At 44.2% G+C, this 23,200-nt stretch overlaps 1 protein-coding gene across 3 annotated transcripts in view; it reads left to right on the top strand.

Annotated features, from left to right (window-relative positions):
• The window catches only part of GABPB2 (GA binding protein transcription factor subunit beta 2), a 1,188,026-nt gene that overhangs the window by 246,453 nt on the left and 918,373 nt on the right, over positions 1-23,200 (top strand). The gene's annotated exons all lie outside the window — the stretch shown is intronic.

Below are 23,200 nucleotides of genomic sequence, written 5' to 3'. Positions count from 1 at the left end.
CCCTGTGTAAAGATACTGGTTTAATGTTTAGACCTGCCGATAAAGGGGGGGGTGTCGTAGTAATGGATTCTACGGCATATGATAACTGGATGTATGATATGCTCAGGAATGATGTTGCTTATTGTTCAATAGATAGATCAGAGATAGGATTAATTATTAGGAACATCCATGACAGACTTTACGATCTCTTGATGTCCAGGTGTATCAATAAATCCCTGTATGAATATCTTGACATTGAGGCACCCTTGATACCGTTAATAAAAGGGTTGCCCAAAGTACATAAGGATATGTTTCCCCCGCCCTTACGGCCGATAGTATCGGGCAGATTATGGGCCACTGAGAATGCTTCCAAGTATGTACAATCTAAAATTGGTCCCTTAGTCGAGAAAATATCTACAATCCTGAAGAATTCTTATAATCTATTGGATGACCTAAAAGAAGTGGCGCTATTAGAAAGGGTAACATCAGAAACTCTTATGGTGACGTTAGATATTAAGAATTTATTTACTAGTATCCCGAATGATTTCGGCATTGAGGCAGTCAGGAAACATCTCAATCAGTATGACCACATTAGTAATAATGAGCAGTTTGTCATATGCACTTTGCTTGAAATGATATTAAATAATAACGTGTTTATGTTCCGAGATAATGTATATAGGCAGGCATGGGGGGTTGCCATGGGCACCCCCTGTGCGAATGCCTATGCGAACATAGCAATATATGAGTGGGAGAGGGAACACATATTTAATGAAGAGATCTTTATTAATAGAGTTATTTATTATAGGAGGTTTGTTGATGATATTATTCTCTTTTGGAATGGGACCTTAGAATCCCTGCAAGATTTTGTGGAATATATGGGGAATACAACCTCTTTTTTGAGTTTCACACATGAGGTTTCCATGACAAGTGTAAACTATCTCGATGTCTCTATAGTAAAAAGCGGTGAGAATGGTTTTCTTACCTCTTTATATAGGAAGCCCTGTTGGAAAAATGGGATATTACACTATGAGAGCATGCACCCTAGACACATCTTCCCCAATGTGGTTAATAATCAAATGGGTAGAGTTGTTAAACTCTGCAATACTGACAGTGTGAGGGAACGTCTTTTAGATTTTCAGGGGCAATGCTTTTTGAATAGAGGTTATCCCACTCATTTGGCTATGAACTACAGGGACAGTCATATGAATGTTCCCGAAACTAATTGTGTGAAGAGATATAAGTATCATCATCAAACTAGATCACAGAAGGGCAAGGTGCAATATGATATCAAATATACTAATGATGTGAAGTATATTAAAGAAATTTTGGTCAGGAACTGGAAATTATTAACTATGAATAAGGAATTATTGAATATAGTAGGCCAACGCCCAACTTTTAGGTATAATAATTGTTTCAATCTAAAAAGGATGCTGTGCAAAGAAAAAATTTCATGCATACCTATAGATGTGAGAACTAACTATAGGTTAGGAACATTTCCTTGCAAGAAATGCTGCATATGCAAATATGTTGCTAAAGAACAGCAATATGTGGATAGGAAACTGGGTGTGAGCTTCACCCCTAATTTTTATGCAACGTGTGACACCTCCAGCGTTATTTATTTAGCCACTTGCAACAGTTGCGATGCATTTTATGTGGGCCTTACAACACGCAGATTTAAAGATCGTGTGTACAACCACATTTATGATATACGTAAAAAGAATGATAATAATGTATTGGCTCGTCACTGTGAGGAGAATGTGACTCATGGCTTCAGTTTCAGGGTGCTTCAAATTTTATACCCTAATAAACGTGAAGGTGACATATTAGGAACCCTTGAATTATACGAACTAAGATGGATTTTGACACTTAGGGCACATATAGAACCTGGCCTTAACACATCAGTTAGTATTAGACCAGCTCTTTTATAAAAATTATGCTACTTCCTTACTCACAACTGTGACATATATCAATTATTCTTTGAGTATATCATTGGACATACCTATGACGATTCATTGCATATGAGTGAGTTGGTTTTAGAGTAAGTAAGTAATTTGTTTGGGTGGGGTGTTATGATCTTCAACTTGTATTCTTTGTCCTTCATATTTTCATTTTTCTTTTTCCTTCTTTTCCTCTTTCCCTCCCCCCCCTCCCTTCCTCTTTTCTTGTTTTTCTTTTTTCTTTCTTTCACTTTCCTCTCCCATTTCACTTTCCTTCCCCTCTTTACCTTCCTTATACTTTCCTTTTCCTTTTTCCCTCCCCCCCCTCTTCCCTTATCCCTCCTTTTTCCTCTCCCCCTCCCCTCTTCCCTTTCCTCCCTTCCCCCTTCCCCCCCTCCTCTTCCCCTCCCTTCTCCCCCATGATCCTTTTAACCAACTCCTCAACCCCACCCCTCCCCATTTCCTTCCCTTTCTCATCTCCATCATCTCTCTCATACCTTCTTCTCTTTCTTATTTTCTTATTCTTGTTTTTCCTTTCGCTGTCATCCCCCTTTCTCTTTCTCTCTTTTCTTTTTTCCTTTTTCCCTTCTTTATTTTTATTTTTAGTTAGCTTATTAGTAGATTGTGCAGAGTGATGTTCATTCTGTTTGTAGAAGAATGCAATATTATTTAATCAAATATTTAGGGTTTGATGAATGCTTATTTAATAGTTTTAATTATTATTTTTGATGAGATCTGATTTTCGTTTTATATATATTTTTATATGATATGCCTAAACTATATATAGCTTTGTGTATGATGTCAAGCCAGTATTTTGCTGTTCTTAGCAACAAGAGTCCCTATGATTGCTAATTTGTATAATTAATTGGGCTTTTGCCGCCAATTTGGCTTATTAACGAGGGTGTGTTTGTGTATATATACTGATATATTTTTTAAATTCATTATAACCTGAAGAAGCGCACTTGTTAGTGCGTGAAAGCGCTCGTTTTTACTGTAATAAAATAATTTTTTATCATCATCGTGGTGGTTCCAGTAATTTGTTGGAATAACAGGCCCTACTCTCCAAGGAGGTGCAGGATGTCATTTTGGAGGCCAGAAGGCCATCAACTAGAAAAGCTTACTCCTCAAAATGGAAACGTTTTTGTGTCTGGAATGAGAAAAAGGGCCAGGATCCTGGAAAACTGAATTTACCTCAAATACTACAGTATTTGGCTGAACTGCTAAGCAGTGGACTTTCTTTCTCCTCCATCAAAATACATGCCTCAGCCATTTCTGCAGAATACAACACTGATCCACCTTTATTCTCTCACCCTCTCTTAAGACAGTTCCTCAGAGGGGCTAAGAATTTAAAGCCTCCAAGGAAACAACCAATACCTGCTTGGGATCTTAATTTCATTCTGGAGAAATTGACCTTGCCTCCCTTTGAGCCAGCTGCCTCTTCAGATTTGCAATATTTGTCCTGGAAAACAGCTTTCCTTCTGGCTATCACCTCAGCTCGTAGAATTTCAGAACTACAGGCTCTCATGGCTAACCAGCCTTTTATCATCTTCCATCAGGACAGAGTTTCCTTACGAACCAACCCGTCCTTTATGCCTAAAGTGGTATCCAGGGTAGCTTTAAATCAGGCCATACATTTACCTACTTTTTATCCTAATCCTCAAAACAAAGGGGAGAGATTACTACATTCCTTGGACATCCACAGACAGCTGCGTTATTATTTGGACAGAACAAAGCCTTTCAGAAAATCAGAACAGCTCCTTGTGGCCTATGCGGTAGGAGCTCAAGGGAAGCCAATTTCCAAACAGACAATCTCAAAATGGATAGCCCACTGCATACGCTTTTGCTATTCCTTTCATGGCAAAACTGTTCCTACAGGCATTAGAACTCATTCCACCAGGGCCACAGCAACCTCTGCAGCCTTCCTCAGAGGAGTTCCTACCAAGGATATTTTGGAAGCAGCCACTTGGAGTTCTATGCATACCTCCTCCAAGCACTACAACCTACCATTATACTCCAAATCTAGAGCAGGCTTTGCCACTGCAGTCTTGCAGGGCATTTTGGCTCCTCCTAGTTCCAACTAGTGCCTACCACCCCTTTCTTAGCTTTGGGATTCTACCCATCTGTTATGACTGCAGCTGTATGCACGATGAACATAGTACAGTTTTGTACCTACCATAAATGTAGATGTTCGAGTGCTAATACAGCTGCAGTCCAGGTTTCCCTCCCTCCTTCCCCTCTTGAGACAGGCCTATAGGCTAACACATCCTCATACAACCTGATTGGGGTTTTCATTTATGATGTATTTGCTTGCAACTACTGTTTTTTGATTATATAGCACTGCATTATCACACAAATTTATTATTGCCTTCCTTCTGGGGGCACCTGACATCTGGGGCAAGAAAGACTGAAGAAAATGTCGTCGGCTGGTTCCTTTATACCCCTGTCACACTGACGTCAGGGAAGAAGCGACGACAACCGACGCCGGACCTAGACTTTGGAATTCGGCCGACCGAGGACCTGCCTGACGGCAGGAGAACCCATCTGTTATGACTGCAGCTGTATTAGCACTCGAACATCTACATTTATGGTAGGTACAAAACTGTACTTTCTGCCTTGCCTGACCCTCCCTTGCCCAGGCAGGAGCCATCCACCCGATGCTCCCTAACAGACTTCATCTGGGCCTTCCCTTCAACCTGGCTTAGAGACCAACTTGTGGGAAGCGAATACCTCATAAGGATTTCCACTCCTATTGTATTCCATGCCTAGGCCCAGACCACGACGTCACTGGTTGTCGGTTTTGTGCTAGGTTTAACAAGCGCACTATTAAATGTCTGTTTGATTTTGCCCGACATTATTTTGGCAGAAAATTCAATTACACCATGCCGTCGGAACTTCCGACGACCGGAATACATAAAAAATGCAAAGACAAGGACAGGCATCCAAGGCCCAAAACTGACGACGAGGCCTCTTCTAGGCCAGTTGCCGGTTCTCCGGTTTTTCAGCGAGGCGCCTACGCAGCCCCTGACTACCGCTTCCACAGAACCACAGACTGCCTCTTGACTCCCACGTGGAGCTGACTGGGCCTTCGGACGCTCTAAGTTTTCAGCCTACTGAAACTAACTCTTCTGTGGGAACCGAAGTAGCTGAGCAATCCACAGCTTCAGAGGGTGTCTTCAGACCTACCCAGTTAACCATTAAACCCTCTGCTAAGTCTAAGGCCCCCTTAAAAACAAAGAAACAGCTGCAGCATTCTCCAGGACAGGCTTCCATGCCTAAGAAACAAATGCTCAAAATGGCCGAAGACCTAATCACCCTGATCAGGGGGTCCCATCCCCTCCTGATAAAAGGCCCAGACAGGATGCAGACTATGAATCTTCCGACCAGGTGTCCATTTCTTCAGATTCATCCTCAGACCTAGGATATTCTTTACCCCCCTTATGAGGATTCTAATGCTGAGGAATCAATTCCATCAGCCTCTCCGCCTGAGGACTACTCCTTTGGGGAGACTTTACATACCATGAGGGAGCATTTCCATTGGGAAGGCCAGGATTACTCAGAATCCAAGAAAAGGCTCAGAGACTTCCTTTTATTGCCTCAACACAGACCCCTGGCTGTTCCGCCAGTGTTAGATATTGTGTACACTGAATCCAGCTTAAACCCTGACTCCTTACCTCCAGCCCCAGTTAAACCTGATAGATATTACAGAGTCCCTGACTCTCACAAATTTCTGTATAAAAGCCCTGTTGCTGACCCTGAAACTATTTCTCAGGGACTCAAAGGGATTAAGGCCTCATCAACAAAAAAACCCAGTTCCCTCTGACAGAGATTCCAGAGCATTAGACAGATGGGGAAAGAAAGTATATACGTCTGCAACTTTAGCAATGAGAGCCTTAAATTGCCAGTTTTACATGCTAAAATATCAGCAATTTTTGATGTCTCAGTTGAAACAAAAGATGCTTCCAGATTCAGATCCTCCTAATTTTAAAGAAATGCAGGATTTATTGCATGCAGCTGAACAAGTGGGAAAACATACTTTGCAATGTGGGTTTGATTCCGTAGAGGCCTCCTGTAGAGCAGCAGATGTTCATCGTGTTTCACTGTTGCAGTCATGACTGTAGGGTTCTCCCCTGCCGGCAGGCAGCCCTCGGTCGGCCAGAATCCCAAAGTCTGGGTCCGGCGTCGGCTGTTCAACCATGCTCCCTGACGTCAGAGCGCCAGGAGTACAAAGCTGACAGCCGACGCCATCTTCTCCAGTCTTTCTTGCCGTGCGGTGATAGCAGTTCACAAGTGCCGGTCGGCTGACTCCTGACGAATTTTTCTGATATACTTCGGTCTTCTCCACTCAAAGCCAAGTACCCCGTTGGGGAAACTTTTTTCTTGCTCCACTCCGATGTCAGAAAAAGTTAATAATTGTATTTCATGTGGGAAGCAAATACCTCATAAGGATTTTCATTCTTACTGTATTCCTTGCTTAGGCCCTGACCACGACGTAGCTAGTTGTTGGTTTTGTGCCAGATTCAATCAACGTACAATTAAGCGAAGGTACGATTTTGCTTTTCATTACTTCAGTAGGCGCTTTAACTACAAAATGTCGTCGGATACTGTCCCGGCTACCGGAGTTCACAAACGTCGCAAGGATAAAGACAGGCCTCCGAGGTCCAAATCTGATGATAGCGCACAAGCAGAGCCAGCTTAACTTTCGGCCGTCGTCAGTGAGGCACTTTTGCAGCCCCTGTCGTTGGCCATTTCAGAACCGACGGCCGAAACGGACTCTCGTGAGGAGCCAACCAGGCCTTTAAATATTTCTTTTGCAGGACCTTCGAACAATGCTCCTTCGGATGGGTCTGGAGCCGCTGTGCAGGTACTGGCTTCTGAAGGTGTTTTCAGGCCTACTCAGCTACTAGTAAAGGCAAAGCCAAAGGCAAAGGCAAAGACTCCTTCTAAATCAAAGACTCTTCAACACAGGCCTCTTCTGAACCTGCTCCCTAGTCACAGAAACAGTTACTCAAGATGGCGGAGGATTTACTTACTATGATTAGGGGTTCACATCCCCCTCCAGACAAAAGGCCAAGGCAGGATGTGTATTATGATTCCTCTGATCAGGCTTCTGTTTCCTCAGTTTCTTCTTCTGATCAGGAATATTCTTTCCCTCCTTATGAGGATTCTGATGCTGAAGAATCCATTCCTTCAGCTTCTCCCCCTGAGGATTTCTCTTTTGGGGAAACTTTGCATACATTTCCACTGGGAAGGACAGGAGTATTCGGAATCCAAGAAAAGACTGAGGGATTTTCTTCTTCTTCTTCCCAAACATAGACCCCTGGCTATTCCTCCTGATGTCCTTCAAGGGTGCATCTGCAGTCCTTACAAATGGGTTGTCCTGTCGTCAGGCAGCCCTTCGGTCGGCCGGATTCCAAAGTCTGGGTCTGGCCTCGGCTGGTGTCGCACTTCACCCGACGTCATAGCTGCAGTTCTTCGGGTATAAAGGCATCAGCCGACGCCATTTTCCTCAGTCTTTCTTGCCGCGTGGCGCCCGAAGCAGAAGCTGTTCGCAAGTGCCGGTCGGTCAGATCCAGAGATTACTACTACCGAATACTACGAAGACTTCTAAAGCTAAGTACCCGTTGGGGACTCTTTCTTGCCTCAGCCAATGTCAGAAAAAGTGAATAACTGTTTAACTTGTGGGAAACAAATACCTCATAAAGATTTCCACTCTTACTGCTTACCTTGTTTAGGCCCAGACCACGACGTAGCAGCTTGTTTAGGCTGTGCTTCTTTCAACCGACGGACGCTTAGACGCCGGGTCGGAGTTTGCTGAACAGTTTTTCGGCTCAGATTTTGCGTACATAATGCCGCCGGATCCTCCGACTTCACAAGTTGTTAAGAAACGCAAAGAAAGGACCGACACTCGCGGTCCGGTTTCGCCCAAACCGCGGTTAAGCAAACCGCGAGTGTCTCGGTTTCGGCGAAACCGAGCAAACGGTTCTATCTTCAGCGAATCCATGACTACTACCGAGGCCCCTTCTAACCTCGTTGAATCGGCCTCTGAAATTCAACCTGCTACTGTGGTTTCACAAGAATTATCGGACACCATCCCTTTGGATGTTTCAACCCTGCGTGGTGCTGCTAGGCCGCCTGCAGCCATGTCCATAAAGGCCTTTGCCAGGGCTAAAGCAGCCAAAACTTCTAAGTCTGTGCCTGTTAAGCCCCCTCTCACAGGCCCAGTTCCAGTTCCCAAATGCTCACTCTGGCAGAGGATCTCATCTCTTTAATAAGGGGATCCCAACCTCATCCAGACTGGGCCTCTCAACCTCCTCCAGAAAAGAGACCTAGAGCAGAGCCCCCTGAGCCACTGTCCTCAGATGATTCTTCTGATGATACAGACAATACAGACCATCCAGAGGCTCCTTTTCTCCTTATGAAGACTCCGATGCTGAGGAATCGATTCCTTCTGCCTCTCCACCAGAGGAATTTTCCTTTGGGGAAACCTTACATGCCATGAGAGAGCAATTCCAATGGCAGGGGCAAGATTTCTCAGATTCAAGGAAAAGGCTTAGGACTTTTTTGCATTTACCACAACATAGGCCTTTAGCTATACCTCCAGTTCTTCCTGTTGTAGATCATGCATTTAATGATGCTTGCACTGCTCCTGATACTTTGCCTCCAGCCCCTGCTAAGCCCGATAGGTTCTACAGGGTCCCGGACACGCATCACCATTTATACAAGGCTCCTTTTGCAGATCCCGAGACTATCTCCCAGGGGCCTAAGGCAGTAGCCGACCTCAGTTAAAAACCCCTCCCCTCTGAAAGGGAATCCAGGTCCTTAGAGAGATGGGGTAAAAAAGTATACACCTCTGCTACTCTCTCAGCTAGGGCATTGAACTGTCAGTTTCATATGATCCAATACCAGGAGTTTATGCTTGATCAGTTAACTAAGAAACTGTCCTCTGATGATTCTTTAGATAAGAAATATGTTCTAGAAATGGTGCATAACATTCAGCAGGTTAGTAACCATTCTTTAAAATGTGGCTATGATGCACTGGAGGCTTCCTTTAGATCAGCCATGACTGGCACAGTTATAAGAAGGCATGCATGGTTGAAAGAACAGGTCTTGCGGATCATGTTAAAGCAAAACTATTAGATGCTCCTATGGATAAGGTCAGTTTATTTGGTTCTCCTGCTCAGCAGGTACTGAAGAAAATGGAAGAGAAGGCAAAATCTGTACAAACAGTGAAAGATTTCTTACAGGTTCAGCCTCCAAGGTTTAGCAGGAACTGGCCTTCCAAAATTGGTCCTTTCCAGACTCCTCTAAAACACAGAGAGGCAGGAATAGGCGTTCAAGAGGCAGAAATCAATCCAGAGGAGGTGCCTACAGGGACGCCAGTGGCAAGGTAACAACCAGCGAGGCACAGACACAACTACTACCACTGCAACAGGACAATCACAGTGACTTGGCTCTGGCACCGCCTACCAGGGAACAAATAGCAGCACCCTTAGGCGGAAAGTTAGCCTTATTTTCAAAAAAACTGGCACTACATCACAAGAGACAAGTGGATTTTGCAAACTATAGACCAAGGCTACAGGTTTCATTTCCATACTTTACCAGGAAAAAGAGGAATGCCAAACCTACCACTAAATCAAAAGACAGAAGCTCTAAAACAAATAGCTCAATTAGCAAAGATGAGAGCTGTGGAAAGGGTACCATCTATGGAACAAGGAAAAGGATTTTACTCTAGACTATTCCTGGTACCAAGAAAAGAGAAAAATTGGAGGCCTATTCTCGACCTGTCCGCTTTAAACACATTCATCATTGTTCCAAAATTCAAAATGCTGACCCTACAGCAACTTCTTCCCATGCTGGGCAAGGAGTATTGGCTGGTGACTCTAGATCTCAAGGAGGCATACCTGCACGTCCCCATACGACCAAATTGCAGAAGATACCTCAGATTTCTTGCAAGATCAGAACATTATCAATTCTCAGCATTGCCCTTTGGCTTATCTACTGCGCCCAGAGTGTTCACGAAATGCCTGGCATCAGAAATCGCTCACTGCAGGCTTCAGGGAATCCAAATATATCCATACCTGGACGACTGCCTGATACAAGCGGACAACAGCATTAACAAAGCAGAACAAACTAACAGCAAGGAAAGTACTGCAGGCCTTGGGCTTCATGGCATCCTGCATAATCCTGGTCCCTCATGCCAGACTGCATATGAGAAAGCTACAGTGGTACCTGAAGAATTTATGGTCTCGACACAGACACAGCCTAGAAACCGAAATACCACTAATTCCATGCCTGAAACAAGAGTTCCTATGGTGGGCTCAGGCATGCCAGTCAAACCCACGTTTGCATTTCCACAGCATTCAACCAAGCCAAACCATCACAACGGACGCCTCAGACCTCTGTTGGGGGGCCCACATGCTGGACAAGTGCATACAAGGCTTATGGACTCCAGATCAGCTGCACCTGCACATAAATCAAAAGGAAATGCTGGCAGTAAAACTAGCAATCCAGAATTTCAGACCATTCCTCCAAGAAGGGCAGTTGATGATAAGGACAGACAACACCACAGTCATGTGGTACATCAACAAACAGGGAGGCACTCATTCATACCCTCTATGCCAGATGGCACTGGACCTATGGAATATGGCTCTGAGCTACAACATTCAGTTACAAGCAATTTTTGTACCGGGAAAAGAAAACATCCTAGCAGACATATTAAGCAGAACTACCTCGGATACTCACGAATGGATGCTACACCCGGACATCTTCAAGATCATCACAAGGAAATGGGGACTGCCACAAATAGACCTATTCGCATCCCCACTCAATCACCAGCTCAAGAAATTCTGCACAAGGACGTACCACCCACTTGCTTGGAAGGTGGACACTCTATCCTTCAGTTGGAAAGGCCTGACAGCATATGCATTCCCACCTCTTCCTTTGATGCACAAGGTGCTATTGAAAATCAAAGAGGAACGTCCAAGGATCATTCTGATAGCTCCAGACTGGCCAAGACAACATTGGTACCCATTACTGAGGAGCATGTCACTGGGGAAAATGTGGACACTACCCCTGATTCCTTTGCTGTTAACTCAGAGCGGCTACAACACCCTGCATCCAAACCTGAAAACTCTGCAGCTGACTGCCTGGAACATTACATAAGAGCAACTAACCCAGATTTATCCCAAAGGGTTAAAGACATTATCCTTGAGGCCCGCAGACCTTCAACAAGAAGGAACTATGCAGGAAAATGGAAAAGGTTTCTCATTTGGAGTACTGAAAGGGGAAAAGATGTGTCAAAGGTAGACATTGCCAACATCCTGGAGTATTTGGCAGAGCTTTTCCATACAGGCCTGTCCTATTCCTCCATCAAGATACATGCATCAGCTATTTCTGCAGAATACAGCTTGATCCCCTGTCTTCTCGCAAGATCCTCTACTCAGGCAGTTTCTGAGAGGAATTAAAAATGTAAAACCTCCTAGGAAACCACCATTACCAGCATGGGACTTGAACTTTGTGCTAGAAAAATTGACACTCCCCTTCGAACCAGCAGCAACAGCAGATCTTCAACACCTATCCTGGAAAACTGCTTTTCTGCTGGCAATTACCTCAGCAAGAAGGGTTTCTGAGCTACAGGCTTTAATGGCAGTACAACCCTTCCTAATCTTCCATCAAGATAGAGTGTCCATGAGAACAAATCCTACATTTATGCCTAAGGTGGTATCCAGAGTGTCTTTAAACCAGGCTATCCACCTACCTACCTTCTTCCCAATCCACAGAACAGGGGAAAGACTGCTGCATACTTTGGATGTACATAGACAGTTGCGCTACTACCTGGACAGAACCAAGGGCAATAGAAAACTGACCAGCTTCTGGTAGCATATGCAACAGGAAGGGAAGGAAAAGCAATTTCAAAACAGACAATCTCCAAGTGGATAGGAAATTGCATCAGATTCTGTTACTCCTACCATGGAAAGCAAACTCCACAGAACATAAGGCCTCATTCTACAAGGGCTACAGCCACTACCACAGCTTTCTTAAGAGGAGTGGCTACCAAGGACATTATAGAGGCTGCTACTTGGACCTCCGTGCATACATTTGCCAAGCATTATAACTTACCTTTATACTCTAGATCCCGAGCAGGGTTTGCCACTGCTGTTTTGCAAGGGATCCTAACTACACCATAATTTCTTCTTCCTCCTCCCTAGTTTGGCTATGGTATTCTACCCATTTGTAAGGACTGCAGATGCATCCTTGAAGGACATAGTACAGTTTTGTACCTACCATAAATGTAGATGTCGAACAGGAATGCATCTGCAGTCAGGATTACCCACCCTCCTTCCCTCTGTGGTATTCCTAGGGTATTTGCCCATCTAATAGCTAGCTGGGGATCTCTTATGGTGTATTTGTTTGTATATATGTACATACATGCTTATTTTTTGTGTTTGCCTTCTACTATTTGGAAACATTGGCATTTATCCAAAATTTAGCTATCCAAGAGGGTAACTGGCATCTGGGGCAAGAAACACTGAGGAAAATGGCGTCGGCTGATGCCTTTATACCCGAAGAACTGCAGCTATGACGTTGGGTGAAGTGCGACACCAGCCGAGGCCAGACCCAGACTTTGGAATCCGGCCGACCGAAGGGCTGCCTGACGACAGGACAACCCATTTGTAAGGACTGCAGATGCATTCCTGTTCGGACATCTACATTTATGGTAGGTACAAAACTGTACTTTTTGGATATTGTGGATGATGCCTTTTCGGAGGCTAACTTAACCCCTGACTCTTTTCCTCCTGCTCCTGTTAAGCCTGATAGATACTACAGGGTTCCTGATTCCCATCAGTTTTTATACAAGAACCCTTCTGCTGACCTTGAAACCATTTCTCAGAGTCCTAAGGGAGTTAAGGCCGCTTCTGCCAAAAATCCCATTCCTACTGAAAAGGATTCTCGATCCTTAGAAAGATGTGGCAAAAAGGTGTACACTTCTGCCACTTTGTCCATTAGGGCTTTAAACTGTCAGTTTCATATGCTTAAATACCAGCAATTTCTCTTGTCTGTCTTAAAACAAAAGCTTACTTCCATTTCTGCCTGTGCAGATGATAAGGAATTACATGACTTATTGCATGCCACTGAACAGGTTGGGAAGCATGGTCTACACTGTGGATTTGATGCCTTGGAGGCTTCTTGTAGGGCTGCGGCCTCTGGCACGGTCATTAGAAGGCATGCATGGCTAAAGGAACAACATTTACCTGAACAAGTAAAGGCTAAATTATTGGATGCTCCTGTTCAGCATAATGTTTTGTTTGGGTCAAAAGCTGAAGAGGTGATTAAAAAGATGGAGGATAAGGTGAAATCCATGCAAACCGTTAAAGATTTCTTACAAGTACAGCCACCTAGATTTAGCAGGAATTGGCCTTCAAAAAATTGGTCCTTTCCCGCTTCAGACAGGCCTCAGAGGGGTAGATATAGACGCTCCAGAGGGAGGCCTCAAACACAAGCTGCTTATAGACCAAGACAGTGGACTGCTTCCACCCCTAGGGGAGGAGAGGACAGGTCACAATCTCAAAGGAAACAAACTCAATGACTCCCTCTGTTGGGTTACAGGAGCTTCTTGCCTGGCAGCCCCTCTCGGAGGAAAACTCTCTCTTTTTTTATCAAAATTGGACTCAAATAACCCAGGACAAATGGGTTTTGGATGTGGTTTTAAGAGGTTACAAATTCCATTTTCATACCTTGCCAAGGCCAAGCGGATGGCCAGACCTTCCAAAACATCAATGGACGGAGGCCTTAAACCAGGTGGAAGCTCTTTTGGCTATGAATGCCATAGAACTGGTTCCTCTTTCAGAGATGGGAAAAGGTTTTTACTCAAGGCTCTTTCTAGTCCCAAGGAAGCAAAACTCGTGGAGACCCATTCTGGACCTGTCGGTCTTGAACACCTTTCTAGAGATTCCAAAATTCAAGATGCTTACTCTACAGCAGCTACTTCCAATGCTGTCCAAAGATGCATGGATGGTAACTTTGGATTTAAAGGAGGCATATTTACACATTCCCATCAGGCAGGATCGCAGAAAATACCTCAGGTTCAAGGCCGGATCGAGGCACTTTCAATTCTCTGCGATGCCCTTTGGATTGTCTACTGCGCCCAGGGTCTTCACCAAATGCCTGGCTCCAGTAGTAGCTTACTGCAGACTCAAGGGAATTCAAATTTACCCTTATCTGGACGATTGTCTAATTCAGGCAGACAGCAAGGATGTCTTACTCCAGCATCTAGAATTTGTACAGAACTTCCTCAAGTTACTGGGATTCTCTGTAAACATAAAAAAGTCAAATTTGACACCATCACAACAGATAACTTTTCTGGGTGCACTTCTAAACACCACAACCCAGATGGCATTTCTGACATCCGAAAAACAATTACAGCTGGCTTCAACTTTCAGAACCTTGGCAACTCTAACTCAACTATCTGCAAGGAAATTCCTGCAGGCTTTGGGTTACATGGCCTCCTGCATCCTTCTCGTACTGTATGCAAGACTACACATGAGGAAAATGCAGTGGTACCTAAAAAGTGTATGGTCTCAGCATTGCCACAGTTTAGACATACTGATCTCCGTCCTTCCTTGCCTTCAAAAGGAATTTCTTTGGTGGTCCAGGGCATGTGCTCTAAACAAAGGGAAACCCTTCCGTCTGCCTCCTGCCACTCAGATTCTAACCACGGACGCCACGGATTATGCTTGGGGAGACCATTTTCAGGGCAATTGTTTGCAGGGCCTTTGGACAAAGGATCAGAAGCACCTGCATATCAATTTAAAGGAAATGTTAGCCGTTCAGTAAGCTCTATTGGCCTTCAGGAATCTTTTACAACCAGGACAACTGCTAATACGGACAGACAACACCACAGTTATGTGGTACATAAACAAGCAAGGGGGATCTCATTCCTACCCCCTTTGCAGACTAGCCATGGATCTATGGAACACAGCTCTAGCTTGCAATCTGGATCTTCAAGCTCAGTTTCTACCAGGGAAACAAAACTTCCTGGCAGACAGTCTGAGAAGAAATCTTTCGGATCCACACGAGTGGATGCTGGACACCAAAATATTCAGGGTGATAACAGCAGTCTGGGGATGTCCTCACATAGACCTCTTTGCATCCCATCTCAATTATCAACTACAGAATTTTTGCACCAGGACTTTCCACAGAGAAGCTTGGAAAGTGGATGCCCTGTCATTCAGTTGGAGGAACCTCTCGGGATATGCCTTTCCACCTCTTCCTCTTCTTCCACGGGTTTTATTGAAGATAAAACAGGACAAGCCCAAGATGATTATCTTGCTGGCTCCAAATTGGCCTCGGCAGTTTTGGTATCCAACTCTAAAAAACCTATGCCTGGAGCCCCCCTTGGGTTTTACCTCAGTCTCCGAACCTTCTGTCCCAACATCAGGGTCAGGTTCTACACTCTCATGTCAGAACTCTCAGCCTGGCGGCCTGGTTAATCCAGGGCCTTTGATTCCTTCTTTACTGCCCAAGCAGGTTATGGATGTCATTTTAGAAGCCAGACGTCCTAGCACTAGAAAATCTTATGCAGGAAAATGGAAAAGATTTTGTTCCTGGATGCAGGCTCAGGATTCTGATCCTCTTCTTCCTAACATTACTTTAATTTTACTTTACTTGACAGATCTAGTACATAAGGGTCTCTCTTTCTCTTCCATTAAGATACATGCCTCTGCTATTTCTGCTCATTAATACAGACCCTGCCATCTTTTCTCACCAGCTCATGAGACAGTTTCTCAGAAGAGCTAAGAATTTAAGACCTCCTAGATCTCCTCCCATTCCTGCTTGGGATCTCAACTATGTTTTGGAAAAACTAACCTTGCCTCCTTTTGAGCATGCTGCCTCTTCTGACATCAAGTTTTTATCTTGGAAGACAGCTATCCTGTTAGCCCTAACCTCTGCCAGGAGAGGTTCTGAGTTACAAGCTCTTATGGCTGTGGAACCTTATATTATTTTTCATCAAGACAGGGTATCTTTGAGGCCTAATCCTACCTTCATGCCTAAGGTGGTTTCCAAAGTGGCTTTAAATCAAACTATACACTTGCCAACCTTTTTCCCCACTCTTCAGAATAAAGGGGAAAGGATCTTACATTCCTTGGATGTACACAGACAACTACGTTTTTACCTGAACAGAACTAAGGACATCAGAAAATCAGAACAATTGTTTGTTTCTTATGCTTCAAGTTCCCAAGGTAAAGCCATTTCAAAACAGACCATTTCTAAATGGATTGCTCATGGAATCAGATTTTGTTATTCTCACCATGGAAAGCAAATCCCAGGGAGTATACGGACTCATTCCACCAGTGCTGCTGCCACTTCTGAGGCCTTCCTCAGGGGAGTTCCTACCAAGGACATTTTGGAAGCTGCAACTTGGAGTTCAGTGAATACTTTTTCTAAGCACTACAATCTACCTCTCTACTCTAAGTCTAGGGCAGGCTTTGCCTCTGCAGTCTTGCAGGGCCTTTTAGCCACCCCTTCCTCTCTATGACCACCTCCCTTTCTTTCAGCTTTGGGATTCTACCCTACAGTCATGACTGCAACAGTGAAACACGATGAACATAGTACAGTTGTGTACACCTACCATAAATGTAGATGTTCGAGTGTCTTCACTGTTGCAGTCTGGATTTCCCTCCCTCCTGTCCCCTCTTATTTTTACTTTTGTGTATTTCCTTTTTTCACCATTCTTCTGAGGTGTATTTGCAAGGGTTATGGGACCTTTTTCATTTTGGGACTCCTGACATCTGGGGCAAGAAAAACTGGAGAAGATGGTGTCGGCTGTCAGCTTTGTACTCCTGGCGCTCTGACGTCAGGGAGCATGGTAGAACAGCGAGCGGACAGACTTTGGGATTCTGGCCGACCGAGGGCTGCCTGCCGGCAGGGGAGAACCCTACAGTCATGACTGCAACAGTGAAGACACTCGAACATCTACAATTATGGTAGGTGTACACAACTGTACTTTACAGGCTCTGTCATTAGAAGGCATGCTTGGTTAAAAGAACATATGTTACCAGATCATGTTAAGGCAAAATTATTGGATGCACCTTTGCAGCGGGATGTGTTGTTTTGAGTTAAGGCAGAGGAGGTATTAAAGAAGATGGAGGATAAGGCAAAATCTATGCAAACGGTGAAGGATTTTTTACAGGTTCAGCCTCCTCATTTTAGCAGAAATTGGCCAACAAAGAATTGGTCCTTTTCAGTCACAGACAGACCTCAAAGGGGCAGATACAGACGTCCAAGAGGTAGAGGTCAAGCACAAGGTCCTTACAGACCTCGACAATGGGGTACACCAGGCCAGAAAGAAGGGGAAGACAGGCCACAACCTTATAAAAAGCAGCCTCAATGACTTCCCACTACAGCTGCCAAACAGCTCTCTCTTGGCAGCCCCCTTGGGAGGAAAACTGGCACTTTTCTCTCACAATTGGCATTGCATCACCAAAGACAAATGGGTTCTCAACATTGTATCTCAAGGTTACAGGTTCCACTTTCACACTCTGCCAAGGTTAAAAGGAATGCCAAATCTGCCACCAAATCAATGGGCAGTGGCTCAAAAACAAATTACAGCACTCATGGACATGAGAGCTATTCAAAAGGTACCACCACAGGAGCAAGGACAAGGATTTGACTCAAGACTCTTTCTGGTTCCCAGAAAGGACAAAGCCTGGAGGCCCATTCTGGATCTTTCTTCTCTAAGCACTTACCTGGATGTTCCAAAATTCAAAATGTTGACACTACAGCAGCTTCTTCCCATGCTGGGCAAGAAAGCTTGGCTCGTGATTTTGGACCTCAAGGAGGCATACCTGCATGTCCCTATCAGACAAACCTGCAGAAGATACCTCGGATTTCTAGCTGGTTCAATGCACTATCAATTCTCTGCACTGCCCTTTGGCTCATCTACTGCGCCCAGGGTCTTCACAAAGTGCCCGGCACCAGTAATTGCGTTTTGCAGGCAAAAAGGAATTCAAATTTATCAATGCCTGGACGACTGCCTGATTCAAGTAGAGAGCAAGGACATTCTTCTAAAGCATCTGGCGTTCGTAAAAAAGTTAAGTTGCCTGGGGTACACGGTAAACTAACAGAAATCAAAACTAGTGCCCTCACAACAGATAATATTCCTGGGTGACAGCTTGAACACAACGGCCCAAATGGCTTATCCCACACCAGACAAGCAAGGACAACTGACTCAATACTTTCAATTGATGGCAACAAAGACCCAACTCCCTGCAAGAAAAATTCTGCAGGCCTTGGGCTACATGGCATCTTGCATACTACTAATTCCATATGCCAGACTGCATATGAGGAAACTACAATGGTACCTAAAGAGTGTATGGTCTCAACACTGTCAAAGTTTGGAAACAGTCATACCACTAATTCCTTGCCTTCAACAGGAGTTTCGATGGTGGGCTCAAGCTTGTCACCTCAACAAGGGACAGCCTTTTAGTCAACCGACAGCCAGACAAACACTGACAACAGATGCATCGGATTACGCCTGGGGAGCACACATGGCAGGAAAATGTATTTAGGCCGAGTGGCCCACAGAGCAAAGGCATCTTCACATCAATCAAAAAGAGATGCTAGCTGTACAAAATACACTTATAGCTTTCAAGGACCTGCTGCATCCAGGGCAACTACTACTAAAGACAGACAACACCACGGTTATGTGGTACATAAACAAGCAAGGGGGCACACACTCTTACCCCCTCTGCAGACAAGCCATGACCTTGTGGAACACAGCTCTAGACTACCAAGTTCATCTGTAAGCACAATTCCTGCTAGGAGAGAAAAACACACTGGCAGACGACCTAAGCAGAAACATCATGGATCCCCACGAATGGGAATTGAATCCACAAATATTCAGAATGATAACACAAAAATGGTAGAGCCCGGACATAGATCTGTTTGCATCCCCAATGAACTGCCAGCTACAGAAATTCTGCACAAGGAGTTACCATCCACAAGCATGGAAAGTGGATATCCTATCATTCAGCTGGAAAAACCTGCAAGTATACGCTTTCCCTCCTTTACCTCTCCTTCCAAAGGTACTCATAAAAGCTAGGCAAGAAGAGCCAAAGATGATCCTGATTGCACCAGACTGGCCATGCCAGCACTGGTACCCAATCTTAAAGAACTTAGCACAAGAACCACCCTGGATTTTGCCTCAAATCCCACATTTGCTGACACAGCACAATAATCAGATACTTCACAGCCAGCTAAAGACCTTAAACCTAGCTGCATGGAAAATTCCTTAGTCAAGCAAGCAATGCCTCTCTCCAAAGCTGTTATGGATGTCATTCTGGAGGCCAGTAGGCCTAGCACCAGGAAAGCCTACTCTGATAAGTGGAAGAGATTCTGTGCCTGGAACCAGGCGCACAACCTTGACCCTCTTGTCTCAAACATTCCTCAGATGCTTCAATATTTAACTGAGATGCTGGACAAGGGCCTCTCCTTCTCATCCATCAAGATCCACGCCTCAGCCATTTCTGCTCATTACAACACGGATCCACCAATTTTTTCTAATCCTTTGCTCAAACAGTACCTCAGAGGAGCTAAAAACATAAGACCGCCCCATAGAGCACCTACCCCAACTTGGGACCTCAACTTTGTTTTGGAAAAATTAACTTTACCTCCTTTTGAGCCAGCTAACACAGCAGAATTAAAATACATCTCTTGGAAAACTGCTCTGCTACTGGCAATAACATCAGCACGAAGAGTTTCAGAATTACAGGCACTAATGGCAGTGGAACCTTTCCTCATTTTCCACCAGGACAGGGTGACTTTAAGAACTAACCCTACATTTATGCCAAAGGTGGTATCAAGTGTGGCTCTAAACCAAACTATTCACTTGCCAACTTTGTATCCAAAACCACAGGACAAAGGGGAGAGACTACTACATTCTTTGGACATTCACAGGCAGTTACACTTCTACTTGGACAAAACCAAAGCTTTCAGAAAATCTGAGCAATTATTGGTAGCATATGCTGCAGGAGCACAGGGAAAAGCCATTTCAAAACAGACTATCTCAAAATAGATAGGTCATTGTATACATTTCTGCTATACTCACCATGAGAAACCTGTACCTAGCAGCATTAGATCTCAGTCCACCAGGGCAACAGTCACTTTAACTGCCTACCTCAGAGGAGTACCTACCAAGGATATTTTGGAAGCAGCAACATGGAGTTCTGTGCATATTTTCACCAAGCATTACCATTTGCCTTTATACTCCAAATCCAGAGCTGGCTTCGCCACTGCTGTGCTGCAGGGCCTTGTAGCCACCCCTAATGCCTTATAGAACCAGCCTCCCTACCTCAGCTTTGGGATTCCACCCAAGTGTAATGACTGCAGCAGTGTAACACGATGAACATAGTACAGTTTTGTACCTACCATAAATGTAGATGTTCGAGTGTAAACACTGCTGCAGTCCAGGTTTCCCTCCCTCCTTCCCCTCTTACTTGCTGGTACATACCTATGCCTTCTACCCTTTACTACCTATGGGGAGTATTTGCTGGTAACTGAAAGTTGTTGTTTGCTTTTCTTATGTACGTTTTATTAGCAATTTGAATTGCCTACCTATTTGGGGGCACCTGACATCTGGGGCAAGAAAAATTGAAGAAAATGGCGTCGGCTGCATCTTGTATACTCCCGTCGCACTGACGTCAGGGAGGAGGCGACAGCAACCGATGCCGGGCCAAGACTTTGGAACTCAGGCCGACTGGGGAACAGCCTGATGGCAGGATAACCCAAGTGTAATGACTGCAGCAGAGTTTACACTCTGAACATCTGCATTTATGGTAGGTACAAAACTGTACTTTCCAGCTGAAGAAAAGCAAACCCAAAGCATGATACTGCCACCTCATGCTTCACTGTGGGAATGGTGTTCTTTTGGTGATGCGAAATGTTTTTGCTCCAAACGTACCTTTTGGAATTGTGGCCAAAAAGTTCAACCTTGGTCTCATCGGACCATAACACATTTTCCTATGTGCTTTTAGGAGACTTGATGTATTGTTGTGCAAATTTTAGCTGGGCCTGGATGTTTTTTTGTGCAAGAAAAGGTTTTCGTCTTGCAACCCTACCCCATAGTCCAGACATATGGAGAATACGGGAGATTGTTGTCACTTGCAACACAACCAGTACTTGTTAGAAATTCCTGCAGCTCCTTCAGTGTTGCTGTAAGTCTCTTGGCAGCCTCCCTCACCAGTTTTCATCTTGTCTTTTCATCAATTTTGGAGGGACGTCCAGTTCTTTGCAGCGTCACTGTTGTCCCATATTTTCTTCAGTTTTTGATGACTTGTTCCATGGTATATCCAATCCTGTAGATATTTTTTTTGTACCCTTCTCCTGACTGATGCCTTTCAACAATGAGATCATTTTGATGCTTTGTAAGCTCTCTGTGAACCATAGCATTTGCTGTAGCAGGCAACTGAGTAAATGTCAGGAAAATCCTACTAGGACAGCTAAACTTTGAGATTAATCTGAGTCTCTCTAATTGATGGCAGGTGTGTACCCAAAAAGACTGAATGCTGTAATTAAATCAAAAGGTTCTTCAACAAAGTATTAGTTTAAGGGTCTGCATGGGCAGTCTCTGGGTTATGAACCTGTCCCTCCAGCATGTTCTGTTAATTGTGGTAATGAGGATGAGGTCTCTGGAGCATGTGGTGCAGAGGGATTGGGATTTCTTTAGATGTAGCATTTCTAACAGAGCTGGGTCAGACATGTCTTTGTAAGTCAAGCAGAGGTTGCCTCTAAGTAGGCTATAGGAGACCGAATAGCTGGAGTTTTTTTTGAGTCTGTTCATATAGGACAAGAGTTTAAGGCCTAGGATCCTCTTAGTGAGGTACTTTTGGATGCTCTCCAGTTGTTGCAGGTGTCTAGTGAGGTACAAGCCAAATGGGGCATTGTACTCGATGAGTGACCTAATGAGGGAAGAATAGAGGGAGACAATGACCTCTTTCTTCGTGGATGCAAAACCCTTAGTAATGAGATGTATCACATAGAAGGACTTTCTGAACACAGTGGCAATGTGGTGATCAGAAGAGAGTTTGGTTTCAACCTGTCTTCCCCGATCTCTTATAACGTCGTCTGTGTTCAGTAGACTACCATCAATGTGGTAATTCATGGGAACCGGGTTTTTCCTGAAGGGGATGATGACAGGGTCTATAGTCTCCTCTCCTTTGTGGAGAGGGATAACTGTAGCAGTACGTCGTTTGGCAGGGACTAAGCCAACGGTGAGGCTGTGATTGAACAGAGCACACAGGTGAGTAATGACTGCAACAGTGAATACACTCGAACATCTACATTTATGGTAAGTGTACACAACTGTACTTTACATAATTATGTATGCAAATTTGATGTTAATCAGCGTACATATTTGTACCTGTTTTTCATGAGTCTTGTCCAGATTTTTGATGTTTCCAGGTTGAGAGATATGGTCCCCTCCTCTTTCTCACTAGCACTCTCCACACATCCATACTACAGGCATCCCTAATACAGTATGCAGATGACTCCACACTCTTGTGCACATCGCCAAAAAATATGCAAGAAGATTTAACAGCCACAGAAACGCAGCCTTGTAACTCGCAACTCATGCTCACCCCCCCCCAAAAAATACTACTTTTCTGCCCAAATCCCTCTCTTGTAAAAAAAAGAAAGTTTTAAATTCTGTCTTAGTAATACAGCCGTTGAAGTCACGCCTTGCAGCACATTGTTAGGGATGATGATCATAAATTGTACTTTCATATATATTTTGCATAAAGAAGTCATCAAAACTAGGGATGTTTTACAGAGCCAAAAACTTTCTCACCAGTGCAACTAAAATTATATTTAATACTACTTACCTTTTCCCCTCATTACTTTATGGTGCTCCCATCCTTACTAACCTGCAGGCATCATAAAAATGAAAACTTGAACAATGCTGTAATAAAGTGGCTAAATTTGCAGCAAGTACCCCTTTCAGGACCTACCACTTTATAGCACTAAAAGCCTGAATTGGTTAGAACTGCCCCATCAACTGACTTGCACAGTTTCTGACACCTATGAAATTAACCAGCATCCTTCTGCTTGTTCTGCACTAAATACTGTTCTACTTTTCCTAGTCAGTCATTGGGATCCAGTGACCAAAAATTCCTCTCTGTCTACAAACCTATCAAATCTGCTGGACATGGTCTGTACTCGTACCATGTTGCTAAGGACTGGAACTCCTTACCTGCATCCATCGGGTCAGTACCATTCTTCCAATTCTTTAA

Source organism: Protopterus annectens, chromosome 8.part0 (genome assembly GCF_019279795.1).
Source record: "Protopterus annectens isolate FY-2018-M chromosome 8.part0, PAN1.0, whole genome shotgun sequence".
Taxonomy (NCBI): Eukaryota; Metazoa; Chordata; order Ceratodontiformes; family Protopteridae; genus Protopterus; species Protopterus annectens.
The sequence above is the reverse complement of the archived record's forward strand: the minus strand, read 5'-3'. Positions and strand labels throughout refer to the sequence as shown.